Consider the following 15784-nt stretch of genomic DNA (forward strand, 5'->3'; position numbering starts at 1 on the left):
GCAACTTACAGTTAAAGTAAAGTGTCACCGTCTAAGTTTGTGATGAACTCATGACCTTGGGGTTGTTGGCACCTAGCTCTACCAGTTGGGATGGGGGTCATTCATGCTGCAGGTGAAGTACAGTAAAGTGTAGAGAGTGTCTGTGCCTGTGCCTGTATCTCTGGGGAAGGGAAAGGTGAGTGTATTTATATAGCACATTTCACACAGAGAGGACATTCAATGTACTTAACATAAATAAGAGGCCAAAGGAACCTCAAAAGGAAAGATAATGACAAGTGAGAGATTAAAATATAATTAAGATAGAGCAAAGAACATAATTAAAAGAACACACAATGTACCTCAAGTAGAATAAAAACATTATCGAAGCAGCCCTGACTGTGTGTTTATTTCTTACAGAACACCGTATAGAGAACCAAAGCACAATAGCTCTGAATAGAATCCATAATAGAACCCGTAATAGAGCCCAGTAGAGCCTGATAGGCGTTTTCAGATAAAGGCCCATACTGAGCATGGAAGCGTGGAGCATGAAAGGTGAAGGTGACCCTGATTGGATAATGGCAGACAGAGTGTTCCCTGCTGTTCATGAACATATCATGGCCTGCTTCTTCCTCCCCTTCCTTTTTCATAGCTGGACAGACACTTTCAAAAGTGCAGGATACTGCCAACTCAGCTTTGCCCATTCTCACAGACATCTCAAGACTCATTACAATAAATGACAAATATGCTCTTCTCAAGTCTGACAATAGCCATTATCAAGATCTTTAAAAAATATAGTCATTTAAAATAGACTTCTATAAATGACAAAAGGTTTCACTTGTAAACACATAACTCTTATGATGATGATAATGATATTCCAGACTCAAACAAAAGTACAAATCTACACAAAAAAAGGATTTTAAAAAAACATGGCCACAGAACCAGCCACCACCCAGTCACATTAGGTTGCTGTGACATCATCGCTTCCGTGTGACAAGTGCTAAGCTTTATTCCTCACGCAATTAGCATCAATTAGCATCATGGCCTTTTCTGTGAGCTCCGGAGAATTCCCAGTCTGTCACAAGCACAGACATCCTGTCCGGGTTACCCTGGCAACAAAGGCAGTGACTGTACTGAAAACAGGCCTGTCTTGTTGGCAAAACGTTTTGTCCTTAAATCTATCATTTGAAGAAAAGTCGTGAAATCTGAAGTGAAATAATGACGTCGGTTGTGGGGGGAAGCCCAGGTCATGGTCACCAAACTCTTTTGAGATTGTACAAGAGGGCATTATAGAGTCTCAATTGCCCAATCCCATCCTTCAAACCTACTATGTGAGGAACTACTGTGCATGCTAAATCATACTGTTGTTTAGGACTCTGGTGTTGTCATCAGGGTCTTGAGGGTTAGTTGGAGAAAACTCTCTGAAGCTAAATTTAAATTCACAAATAAATTATAAACTGCACATAGAAGCCATGACAGCTGAAATTATTTAAAAATGCAAATAAAAGTTAATCTCAAACATATGAAATTGAGAACTACTAAACCATTGGGTCGGTAAGCTTTATAAACAAGCATGCCTCACCTCAATTGTCACAGACCCAAAACCTCAATGTGAAGTTCATTCAATAGGACCAAATTAAACTGTATGATAAAAAATGACACCTACTTATCTGTAAGTGCTCTCAGCATCTCAGTGGGTTAATTTTTATTGTGTAATGGAACCCCTGGTAAGAAAGCACACTTGGGCGTCACCGAGAGTGGTCTATGGAGACAGCCTCACTCCACCGAGAGTGGTCTATGGAGACAGCCTCACTCCACAGCCGGTTTGGCTGGGACGTTGATGGCAGTGGTTTCCATAAATAACAGTTTGAGTTATAGAGAGCTCTTGGGCCTGTCACCTAGCTGAGACTCAAGCCTTGTGGCTTAGGACCCTCCCCACAGTGTAACCCTCTCCCCCCCACACCCAGATAAAATGGTATAGCCCAGGAGGCCCCACACCCAGATAAAATGGCATAGTCCAGGAGGCTCCACCACCAGATTCCCTGTCGATTGGTGTACGGGTCATTCCCTACAGTGACCGTGGAACCTGATATGGAATGACGCCAGCGCTTCCCAGCAAGGGAAAGAATCCAGCGAGTAGCGGGGTGAGGGATAATTCCACACCGAGGCTAATCTAATTTTCCATTTGGATCTTTCCGTAAGAATCAGCTGTGTCACTTACACACGAGTCACACTGATTGGAGTGGTCGTCAGGGGTCTGTAATGGAAAATGGCGTTGTTAGGGGGTTGGCAGTGTGGGAACCCCCCTCTAAAATGAAGCATGAGAAGTTTAGTCTTCTGTTTGGTGTAATAACTCACAGATAGACTGCCTAATAAATACACTGTTACAGGGCAGAGGGATTGATGTTTTATTATTTCTAATGATAATTTATGACTAGTTGACTGCTGTCACAATCACTGATAGTCTATAAGGTCATTATCTAAGAGTTACTTTAAGTTTTTTTTATAGGTATCCTAAATCCACTGGTAAAGCTGTATCTGCACCTTTCGTACACAGTCAATGAAACAATAAGGTTAATATTTTTTTTCCATAAATCATAGTGTCATCTTCATCAATCATCTTCCTACTTACCTCACTCTGTAAACACCCAGCCAGGTGCTCAAGCATGTAAATAGAAAACAGGCTTTTGGTGGCCTGTACTGAACTTGGGCTCATAACAGAAATGTTGTTGATAGTTTGATAGTGTCATTTACTACTGAAATCCAGACATCGTTGTTTTGTCACTGCTTTTGCCAAAAACAATGTAAAAATGCAAGAATACGACACAAAAATACCTTTTTCTTTTTAGACATGGTTTATGAGGGGGCATTTGTTTTCATGCATATCAACACATTGAGAGATATTTGGATCCAGAACCTGGTCAAGGTCACCTTGAGCCATTTTCATTTGACCAGCATTGGATCTGTTAAAAGCATGTGGTATCCGGATACATTAGAACATCTCTCAACACCAGCTAATGTTTGCTTCAGCCTCCATCACAGAAGGGAACTATTCAAGGTCTCACTAAAGCTAATATCCAAAGACAGGGAACTATGCAGATCAGAGATTGAAATCGACCATCACATGTTAGTCCTTATCTTCAGCCGCACAGTGTGGAGTTCTCATTGTGCATTGCACATCATGGCTTGTTACAACTACAAATAATTTAAATCTATTATGCAAGAGCTAGGTATTAAACATTTTAACATCTATTTTGCCTATTGGTCCAGAAAGAGACACTGTGGCTGTCTGTATGTATTCAAACATTCTTAATATTAAAAACAACGTCTGAGACACATTTTTGTTCATGTGAATTACAGATCCTCTTTATTCTGTGGACCCTCTTCCCTTTCCCTCCCTTTCTCCCTTCCTCTCAGTTAGTGAATTCCCTGACAACAGCACTCCTTGCTTACAATGTGGAACAGGAAAAGGTGTCGAACACTGCAGGATGGCGGGGTTGACAACGATGACAGCCAAAGTGCTAAGACAAACAGGAAAACTGCTCCACGAGACACCAGAACGCCGTCCCCTCAGGTTTGCAGAGCTCAGCATAGAGCCTGAGTAGAGCCTCCTAGAGCATGCTTACCAACCACATTGTATGAACTTCACACACTGAAATGCCATGTCTTGCCATGAAAACAAGTCTGTATCTCAACACTCGAGGAAGGTCTCAGGAGGGCCAGAAGACTCTTTGCTGAAAATGTACCATTCCAGTTTACAGGAATACTCTCATGTAGACTGCCACTATTGCAGAAGGAAGAAAATACAGTTTATTCATATACTAATTAAGAGTATTTGCGAGAAAAACGGAAGATGAGGCAAAGAGAGAGAGGGAGAAAAGGAGAGAGAGAGAAAGAGAGGGAGAGAGAAGGAGCGAGAACACACCAGCATAATAAGGTCTAATTTAGCACACATCATGCCCCATTTCACGTTAATTTCAGCGCCTCCTCACTCAAGTCACCTATTCTCAGTGTTTGTGTCTGACACCGTCTTCTGAATACCCAATGAGACTCTGGGTAGTGTGTGTGTGTATGTATTCATGTATCTGTGCATGTATGTGAGCTGGGGTAGGTATACGTATATGAGTGCTGTTGTGTTGCTGTTTCGTGTGTGTGTGTGTGTGTGTGTGTGTGTGTGTGTGTGTGTGCGTGTGTGTGCGTGTGTGTGTGTGTGTGTGTGTTTGTGTGGGTGTGTGTGTGTGTGTGTGTGTGTGAGTGTGTGTGTGTGTGGCAGGTACATAGGGTTTGTGGAGCCTTTACTCATGAAACAAAACTGTGGCAGTGTCTGCACGTAAACAAAGACTTTGTGTTAATGTTGACCTTTACGGAATTAGTACCACTACGCAGCCCTCAGACTGTGCTCTTCGGTTTCCTGTCCCTTCACAGCTTTCCCCCAGACTTCACTCCTTTCTCTTCTCTACACCCAAAACCCACTACATGAATACAACTCACTTGAGTGCGGAAATGTCAGGCTCTGTCTTGCTCCAACTCTTGATAAAAGAGTGTTGATATAAGAGTGGTTTCATAATAAATCCATCTATAATTAGACATTCACTGAAAAGGACACCATGCCATGATTCAATCTGGCATTCCTGGATCTATTGTGCCGGAGCGTAACTCAAGGGGACGAGGGGATAATAACTTGTTTCTGCACACCAGTGATAAAAGAGGGTGGAGGATATACTGACTGAGAATGTACACATCCTGAATTTTAACACTGATAATTCCATGTATCTCCAGAGACTGACACTCCAACTGGGAGAATTGTAGAAATGGAGCCTGTAACATGAATGATGTTCCCCACAGACATCTTTGCTCTGTGGCCATCTTCAAACTTTTGAGAGGGTAACGGTCCTCAAAATGAATTTAGAGGTACATACATAAACAAAAAAAAAGCAAGTGGATACATCAACACTGATAATACAATGCTCACTGAAAACTTTATCAATCCGTCATTGTAAAAGTACAGAAAAAAATAAGATGGATCTGTCAAGCCATGACAAGTTTGGCTCTGCATACTATGCACTCTGTTGTTCTCTGTTGTTCGCTGTTGTTCTACTATGTTGATCAGGTTAGCATGCTGCCCTTAAACAGCATAAGGCAATTCACTGAATTTGACAAAATGTGTATGGGACTAGGATCACAAACTGTACAGTTAAGGAAATTAGTGTATAGCATTGACTGAAGGATTTTAGCCACTATCTATCAATTAACCCTTGGCGTTAGCGGACTTATAACTGTAAATGAGAACATAGTAGTGTTTTGTTCTGTAGCGGATGAATGGCGGCTACATTTAGTCAGCTCAGGTTTTATTTAAAAGTGTTAGAGAATGGCAGACTGCAATGCGAGCCTCAGGCTTACTGTTTGGGTGAAGGGCTGGTGCAGAACACCTTGTTCATTTTTGTCAAGAAACTACAGACATTCAGACAAGCAGGCATTTTACAACATAATACACGGACAAGAATGATAACAGTAATGCACGGTGTCATGAGACACAACAGGGGAACATGAACTACACTCTTAATTAAAAAACTACTACATAATTAAACATTAATATTCTCGCAACACATTCAAACTGCATTCTAGGAACTAATAGTCTTTGATTACGCACACGGAAGCTTGAGCTTCCCCTACACACTACAGTATATTTACCTGTGTCCAGTTTTAGGGCTTAGGTTAAGGATCATGCTATTTTAGGTTATTGTGACCACGGATTCCTGGTTTTCCTGGTCCACTTGTGTTTCCATGAATGAGATTCCTAGACAATGTGGCCACTTCATCAGTATCAACACAATATGATACATAGACAGAACAAAGGGTAGAAGAAGAGGGTGCCCAGCATGGTGTGTGGGAAGTATACTGCTACAGACAGATCTTGATAGCTATAGGATGTACTGAAGAGGAATATTTTTGGTCTAGACTTAAAAATGGAAGGGGGGGTGGGGGGCTCAAAGGCAAAAGGCTCTGTCTATTATTGTGCTTTTTGATGCTGTTGGAATTACAAGAAAATCTGCACTCTGGCAAGAAAGGGGTCTTTGAGCATTGTATGTTAGAAGTATATTTAGAGCATTGTATGTACTTTGTACTTGACAAGGGGAGTGTAGAGAGGAAAGCACAAGTGATATTAGTTCATATTCTTTAGTTTTAGTACATTCTTAGGACTTTCTAGTGAATTTATATAAAATTACACAGCGACAACACATGTGAATACCTGGCCAACTTTATGTCCACGGTCTTCATGGAAGAGACTCTAACTTCATGAAGAGCCTCAATGAGAGACAACTGTGAGCCAATCAATAAAATAACCCAACTGTTGTAACTATAGTTTGCAATGTACAGTTCGCAAACTGAATGATAATAAACTATATTACCTTTATATGGTCCATTGAACGTTATCCATTCATCACTCAATTAAGTCCACTGTTATTTCAGTTATGAAGCATAGTGTGCTAGACATGATGGACTAGCTAGATATTAGCCTGACCAGAGAAGCTAGTGCCATTATACCATATCCGACTTTTTTAAGCGCAACACTTCCTTTATTTAAACTTGGCGAACATAAACCAAAATTGCGATGGTGGTAACACTTAGAAACTGTGTTTCTAAGAGCACTTTAGAACCACATTATGCCAAGAAGACATAACATTTCTGACATTTTATACAAATGCATGTGATTCAGATGGATGGCTAACATGTGATCGCTTCTGACTGGGGAGGTCATTAAAGAATAGGAACATTGTAACACTTTACACACACATTTTCTCGATGTTCATTTATATCCATTGGTAATTGGTGACTTTGTTTGAGAAGCTTTCTGCTCACTGTTGTGATATTTTATTTTCAGTTTTCAAAATTGGTGGGGATGATGGGATGAAATTGATGTTTGCAAAGAGTGGTGAGGTCATGTTCTCAGTGTCTCTGAAGTAAATGATGCCTATGCAGTAATTGCATGTCAGAGTGCTTGATTTACAGTGTTATTGAACTGGGCAATACAAATGGCAATGACACCACAATGTCACATCTGGTTTTATTCATGATATAGCTGTTTGACTGTACTGGGTGGTATTAAGGATTAAGGAAATGCAGTTGCATATTATTACAGTAACACTGTGAATTTAAATCAGTATAGAGAATGCCTACTCCATAGAGTTGACTGTAGTAAGAGTAAAGTCTCGTGTTTTATACAAACACAAGCCAAACATCACATCAAAGGCAACTGATAACTAATGCACAGTAAAGCATGCTGAATTTGTGCACACTAAATAAAAGGGTTTGGTTAAATCTCTTTAGACTGGCCATGTTTTAGCTGAGCTCTAATGACGTTCCTGTCCTGGATGGCACAGAGCCAAAAGCCATAGAATTGTGGCGTTAAAGCACAGAGCCAAAAACCATAGAAAGCTGGTGTAAAAGCAAATGGTGACTAATGCAAGGGGTTGAGGAGTCATGCTGTGCTTTTCTGTTTCTTTTCAATGTTTAATGAGTCAGCTCTCCTCCTCTAGGACAGGGATCAAATCCACTACTGGTGGCATTTCTCACTGAACAACTCTAGCGTGCACAGTTACAGTACATCTGTCAAAGATTGCAAATATACCGCAAACTGTACTATTAACATTAGTATTTCATTATTATATGTGCTGTATTGTTGTTAGTAATGTGGGTTATAAAAGCATAAGGCATTTGGCACAATGATAAATCCTTATCTGCAAAAGGCCATTCTGCAAAAGAAATTGGACAGAATTTGTGGTAGTTTTCACAGTTAATTGCTTGTCACCTTTATTGTTGTAGGGAACAATACAAGTGTGTTTTTTCTATAACAGGGGTGACATTTCGGGACCGGCATTGTTACCCATGCTGAAAATGCCATCTTCTGTGTTCAAGACCAACACGTCTCCATTGTACACAAAGTCAACTGCCATGACTAACAAAGGGTGGTATTTCTTCTAAGCCCAAAATATCACTTCACGAGTGTTGTACAGTAGTGTCAAGCGTTCCAATAAGTGCAATTTAAGGCAGGGGTCCCTAATTTCATTGCCGGTTAATGAGTGAAGTCCATCGTACTTGAACTAAAGTTATCGTGTGGCATGTGGGAAGACTGCGCTGACCAACCCATGTTTACACTTAGGATCTTGCTGACGGTAATACATTTGTGAATTGATTTTGCCAAGTTATTAAATAAGCTTTCGTTCATTCGCGGTGTCCTTTTGCAAGTTGCCCGTCAATGAAACAAGAGCCCATAGCGTGCCTTATGTGCCACACATGGTAAATTGAAGTGCACCTGTGTCTGTTATCAGGAGCTATCAAGGTGATGAGCAACATCCAGTAGTGGTGAAGTACTAGAGGCCAAACAAGGTGCTCTTTGGAGCCAGCACCCGCAGCATTCCGGATCAAATTTCAATGACATGAGTCCACCAATGAGAAGCAGAGAGAGGGAACAAGGACAAACGCAGCTCTCTGAGCACACAGCCATCTCTGTTTTCACATAAAATACAGACTGTTTACTAGTTGCTGCTATCCAGCCTCGCAGTAAGCCCCTATGAGACGGGTTGACTCAGGTGGCTAGGTGAGGTGTTGGACTCGTTTTACTCCGTAGTGAAACATATATATATGGCTCACGTGTACACGCATGCCTCTACCTGTGCGTGTGCAGAATCTCTGCTGTTTTAAGTGTACACATACTATAAAAAGATTTTGCCGTTCTTGCTAGGTTCATGAGAGTTTCAAGGGCATTCCTGTGCTGTCGCCTAAGGTTTCAGCAAACCTTTCACCTACTCTCATTACTTTTTTTTATACCACTACAGAGCACCACAACTCATATTCACTTACAGCATATGATGACTATAAGCCTGACATACAAGTTTATAAGCAATGCATAACCTCTGCACAAGAAATCATTGAAACGGATGCTGTTGCTATAGATATAAATGGAACATCTTTATATATAACGTGAGAATGAATTGCTTTATGGGTGGAAGAAGAGATGAGGTGCTTACGTTTACTGCTCAATCTGATCAATTGATTGTTTGCACTCGTTTGGAACCAAAACAACACATTAGGTGTACTTAGTATGCCAATAAAACTGGTTATTTATGTGCTTAATGTCAGGCATAGATCAAACAACCTTTTTTTCTCACAGAGAGGCCTTTAAAAGTGCAGGTCTTTATTTAAATCACTACTGGATCCAGAAACTGGATCACCACTATACAGTCTATATCTTGCCACCTCAGTTGCTGCTGGATACTGGCACTTGAGAATTGTGTGACCTGGTTGATTTTCTACAGTGTTAACAGTATAAGCAAGCTATGGGATGCGGTTTAGGTGATAACAACGAAATGCTGTGATTTCAAATTACGCCAGAATTGGTATCTATTTTATCAGAAACTCTCATAGTTTAATGGTTAGTATCTCTCATCAATGCTTTACATGACAAAGCGATCTACATACAGAAACATTCACTGAAACTACGTTATCCACGACAGTAACCGTCACAACGGCTATCAGTGTTCCAATGGAAGAACTTGAACTCTAAACTTCCTGTCAGCAGTACATCTTCGAATCTTCCACTTCCACACTATAGATGGAAATGATCTCCCTAGGCGAGGTCATTCACAGCTTTGTCTGAGACCCTTAAATTATTATTTCACCCAAAGATGATACAACTTCAATATACATAATAAGCATATGTGAGTTTTTTTGTTGCAGTTATGTGATTGTATTGATTCTGGCTATCTCATTGAAATGCCCACTGCCTTCATTGCCAAGGTGGTCCACCAGTGGCATATCGACATTAACCTCAGATGGGGAAAGAATTTAGGGAATCCAGTTGTAGGTGGCCATACTTGTCACAGCTCATGTACATGCTGATTGGCTCTACGTAACAGCCCTCGAATCCCACATTTCTCATGGCTACCTGCCAAATACTTTGCCGTTTATCTATGCATTGTCTGGAATGCACAGTGAGATTCTACACGTCTGATACAGTTTTTCACTGTTGCTAAAACCCGTTTTTCAAAACAGTAACATCTTTCTCAAAACTGCACACAGAAAATTGAAAACCTCACACACAAAATGCTAAACCTGACACTCCCTTTGTAAGATGACTCTTTGCTATCAAATCTCTTAACTGTTCACAAAATGGAACTCGTGTTTTCATTTGGTACACACAGCCATATTTTCAAAACACACACACATACATTCATTTAGTACACACAACTAAGCATTAGCTGCACACTACCAAGCATTTACAGCACACAGAAGTGCAAAATTGAAAACACAATCATCGAAACACACCATATGAATGACAATGACTCATTGAGCCCTTTCTCCTTTTGTAAAATGTATCAGTGTAGGCCTACATTTTTCATAGTCAAACATAAAGCAATACCGTTGTTCTCACAAACCATATTTACAATTTCAGTCTCCTGTTCCACCAGATTGTATTGACATCAAATTGTATACAAAATGCTTATAGTTTTTCTCAATTGCTTACACACATTTTTTGAAAGCATGCCTCGTTCTCAAAACTCTAAACACAAATCCCAAAGCAACTACAGTTTTTCACTATTGTTAAAAAGTATAAAGCGAAAATTCGGCACAATCTGCACAACCTTCACGTCATGTATCAATCGCTCGCCCCAAGTGGGAAATACTTAAGATTCCCTTATCTACATTAGAGTCCGATTTTCCTTGTGAACACACTGATGTCAATTACACATCACGTTGTTGTCAAAACAGTGTACACAAAGTTCTGTTGTTGCACACAATTTTCAAGTAAAATCTCAAAGCATCAACCTGCAAACCACAAATAGTCAAATATCTAAACTTTCAGGTCTTTTGACCAATTTGCAGTGAGGACTGCACCATTAAAGTGTCTTGAGCCTCTGTTTTGTTGGATAAACTATTGAAAACTTTGAAAAGATCCACAGCCAGAGAAGGAGAGGGGTAAGAGTGAGAGGAGGAAGAAGAGGAGGACAAGAAGGAGGAGGAGTAGGAGGTTGAAGAGTAGGAGGACAGAGAGAAGGAAGAGGAGGACAAGGAGGAGGAACAGAATGAGGACAAGGTGAAGAAGGAGGAGGATCAGGAGAAAGAAGAAGGAGAATGGTCATCTCTAATGAGATTTGGGCCGCTGTGGTAGACCATGTTTTCATGGTTTTTCATTAGAACCTTCAGGATGGAGAACAAGTACGAAATCTGTTTGCCTTGTGTACTGTAATACTGCATATCAATATAATATACGTAGTGTGCTCACAGTATTTGTATTTTGCAGGACTGAAAGAGAACCACACTGTGGAGGAAGAAAACACACTTTCAATATTTTTTGAAAGCAAAGTAGCATTTTCCAGGAGATATAAAGGGTTTTGCATTTTCAGTTACTTGCTTTGGAATTTGTGTTTAGAGTTTTGAGAACGAGGCATGCTTTCAAAAAATGTGTGTAAGCAATTGAGAAAAACTATAAGCATTTTGTATACAATTTTATGTCAATACAATCGGGTGGAACAGGAGACTAAAATTGTAAATATGGTTTGTGAGAACAACGGTATTGCTGTTTTATGTTTGACTATGAAAAATGTAGGCCTACACTGATACATTTTACAAAAGGAGAAAGGGCTCAATGAGTCATTGTCATTCATATGGTGTGTGTCGATGATTGTGTTTTCAATTTTGCACTTCTGTGTGCTGTAAATGCTTGGTAGTGTGCAGCTAATGCTTAGTTGTGTGTACTAAATGAATGTATGTGTGTGTGTTTTGAAAATATGGCTGTGTGTACCAAATGAAAACACGAGTTCCATTTTGTGAACAGTTAAGAGATTTGATAGCAAAGAGTCATCTTGCAAAGGGAGTGTCAGGTTTAGCATTTTGTGTGTGAGGTTTTCAATTTTCTGTGTGCAGTTTTGAGAAAGACGTTACTGTTTTGAAAAACGGGTTTTAGCAACAGTGAAAAACTGTAACTGAAAATGCAAAACCCTTTATATCTCCTGGAAAATGCTACTTTGCTTTCAAAAAATATTGAAAGTGTGTTTTCTTCCTCCACAGTGTGGTTCTCTTTCAGTCCTGCAAAATACAAATACTGTGAGCACACTACGTATATTATATTGATATGCAGTATTACAGTACACAAGGCAAACAGATTTCGTACTTGTTCTCCATCCTGAAGGTTCTAATGAAAAACCATGAAAACATGGTCTACCACAGCGGCCCAAATCTCATTAGAGATGACCATTCTCCTTCTTCTTTCTCCTGATCCTCCTCCTTCTTCACCTTGTCCTCATTCTCTTCCTCCTCCTTGTCCTCCTCTTCCTTCTCTCTGTCCTCCTACTCTTCAACCTCCTACTCCTCCTCCTTCTTGTCCTCCTCTTCCTCCTCCTCTCACTCTTACCCCTCTCCTTCTCTGGTTGTGGATCTTTTCAAAGTTTTCAATAGTTTATCCAACAAAACAGAGGCTCAAGACACTTTTATGGTGCAGTCCTCACTGCAAATTGGTCAAAAGACCTGAAAGTTTAGAGATTTGACTATTTGTGGCTTGCAGGTTGATGCTTTGAGATTTTACTTGAAAAATGTGTGCAACAACAGAACTTTGTGTACACTGTTTTGACAACAACGTGATGTGTAATTGACATCAGTGTGTTCACAAGGAAAATCGGACTCTAATGTAGATAAGGGAATCTTAAGTATTTCCCACTTGGGGCGAGCGATTGATACATGACGTGAAGGTTGTGCAGATTGTGCCGAATTTTCGCTTTATACTTCTTAACAATAGTGAAAAACTGTAATAGGACCACAATGATATGTAATGAAAATGATCCAATGAAATCTTGAATGCCAAAGAGTAATTCAACTTTGAAATGAGAGATTGTGTACAAGCATGAAATATCAAATAGACTGACCACACACACACACAATATGGAAAGACTTTGCAACAGTGAAACTAAAAGGTCTTTCTGGTGGAGGTTCTATCCTTAAATGCCTCTGAGTTGGGTGATTTTAGTATGCTGGTCCTAGGTGCTTCAGGCATTTTTTTTCAGGCAACACTTTTTTTTCACTCACTTCTCCTTCTGCTTCTATTAGATAAGCTGCCATGTTGTTGGCAGTCCTGCACACAATATTTCATCTGGAACTACACTGTTTCCCTAATAAGATTGTCTTGAGCATAGCAAATCCTTCTAGAGAATATTTTTTGGTCAATGAATGTAGGTGTATTAACATACAATCTACTGCTGAGGAGAAGGTGAACAACACAATACATTTCTGCCAAGCTCTCTCACTCAGTCACATCTAAACAGCTCCAAAAAAGTAGGTTCAAAGTCAGGATAATAATTATCTCCCAGTGTGAATTTCTTTGTTTTTTTCAGACCTTTTCCATACGCCCTGGGACTAAAACTGCCGAGCACCCTATCACACTGGCACAGCTAACACAGCCACTATGTGCCGAGATCAGGGCCAAATGGGGAGTTCTTACATCTGACCTTATCTGATATTTAAATCAAAATTTGGGGATGCTGATGTGACATTCAGCATGGATGGGTGCCAGTGTAGTGCATCCTCTACCACACACCAGTCAGAGTCCAACGACATGGGAACACACACACACACACACACACACACACACACACACACACACACACACACACACACACACACACACACATTTACAAGTGTAAGCAAGTCACCAAAAATACTTTAGAAATATACAAACAGACCCATGTAAGCATGCACATCTCAAATCACACATATCCCCCCCCCCCCCCACACACTCCCTCAAGTATGGTCCATTCTATTCTTTGTCTTTTCCCTGAGCCCCCCAAGAACAGCTGGTGACTGCCTGTGTCATGGGGAGCCTGGAGATGACAGCTGGTTCTATTTTGATCACAATCCACCCAGCATATCTCCCACACACACTGGGGTCCTAATCACCAATGATTCATGCATACACACACATTTGCATACACAGCGATATACACGTGTATATATACATACATATCTACAGTATATATACAGTGATATGAATACATACTGTATGCATAGACTTACAATTGTGCTCACTGTCTCTTTCAGATCGAATCCTTCCTAGCTGTGCTGCTGAATGATTTGATTTGGAGTACCAATTGAGCTGAATGCTACTGAGTGATAATGATGTCTTAATACTTATATTAATTATAACAATATCGCTGTGACACGAAGAGAGAGGGAGACCACAGAAAGAGAGAGAAACAGTATGACGGAAAAAAACTCTGTGTGTGTGTGTGTGTGTGTGTGTATACAGTGCCCTCCAGAATAATTGCAATCATGGCAATATTTAAGAAGTTTAAAGTGTCAGGAGAGGTAAAAAAAATCAGCCTGGAAGAGAATGTGTGTGTACATTGACCCCACGCACCGTGAGGAGGATGGTTCCACTGGGAAAAGAATCTTCAAGGATTACAGCTGGAGAATTACAGAATTTAGTTGAGTCTAAGGGTCAGAAAGTCTCCAAAACTACCATAAGACACCACCTATATCATCACAAGTTGTTTGGGAGGGTTGCCAGACAAAAGCCTCTGCTGTCAATCAACAACAAACTAAAGTGCCTACAGTTTGCCAAATGTAACAGGGACTTTCAATGGGACTGGGTTATATTGTCAGATGAGACCAAAATAGAGCTTTTTGGCAACAAACATCAAAGGTGGATTTAACGTAGACAGAAAGATAGCCGTACAGAAAAGCACCTCATACCCACTGTGAAATATGGTGGCAGATCTTTGATGTTGCTATTTTTCTTCCAAAAGCCCTGAACATCTTGTTAGGATACATAGTATCATGGACTCCATCAAAGGATCAGGAGAGGTACTGTATGGAGAATAGGTCTCAGATCCCATGCCATGTGTTCACCAATCTCCTCACACATTATAGGAGAAGACTCAGAGCTGTTATCTTGGAAAAGGGAGGCTGCACAAAATATTAAATGAAAGGGTGCCAATAATTGTGTGTGCAATAAATGTATTGTTTCATTCAATTATGTTCCTTCAATTAAAGGTTAGGTTTTGGTGAATATTTTGAAAGAAGGATCATGAGGATAAACAAATAAAGATTTATTTTTTCGCATCTCATTTTGCTCACTTTTACTAAAGGGTGCAAATCATTCTGAAGGGCACTGTAGTTGTCTGAGAGAAAGTAAAATTAATCTAATTCCCCATAAAGGAGCCTGTAGGTCTGCTCTATCAGTCACCTAGTGCTGGCCTTCACACTACGTCAGTGTCAACATGGGTCTGTGATGCTGCTAATTTACCATCAGAGCTGAGGAGGATTTTATGTTAATGGGGCATGAATGTCACTGCTTGACTGAGGACTGAGGCTGGCTGGCGGGATGCAGAGCTCAACAATGAGCTTCTGTCCCTGGAAGGCTCAGAGGATAGATGGGTCTGTGGCCACTAAGGACAGACATTCCATCAAATTTTCAGTCTCTGAGCACTCTGTGTTGATGATCGTTTTCTGAAGAGCACAGCTCTTCACAAGTGTTCTCTCTCTTTCTCACTCTTTTTCTAAAATATTTCAAAGGATACTTGAGCCAGTAAAGAAGGCATGATCTGTTTTTATCTAGTGACAAGCTGACCTCAACATATCTTAAAGTTCTTAACACGCAGCCAACAACGAGAAGTCAGTCACTCCTAACTAACTTAACCTTACAAACACAACGTGGGAACACTGGAGGTTTTTAAGTTTAGTTATCGTAACAGCAATTATATTAAATAAAAGACAAAAACACTTGAAATAATACACATGTTTCAAATCATTGACCCAC

Source organism: Sprattus sprattus, assembly GCF_963457725.1.
Source record: "Sprattus sprattus genome assembly, chromosome: 3".
Taxonomy (NCBI): domain Eukaryota; kingdom Metazoa; phylum Chordata; class Actinopteri; order Clupeiformes; family Clupeidae; genus Sprattus; species Sprattus sprattus.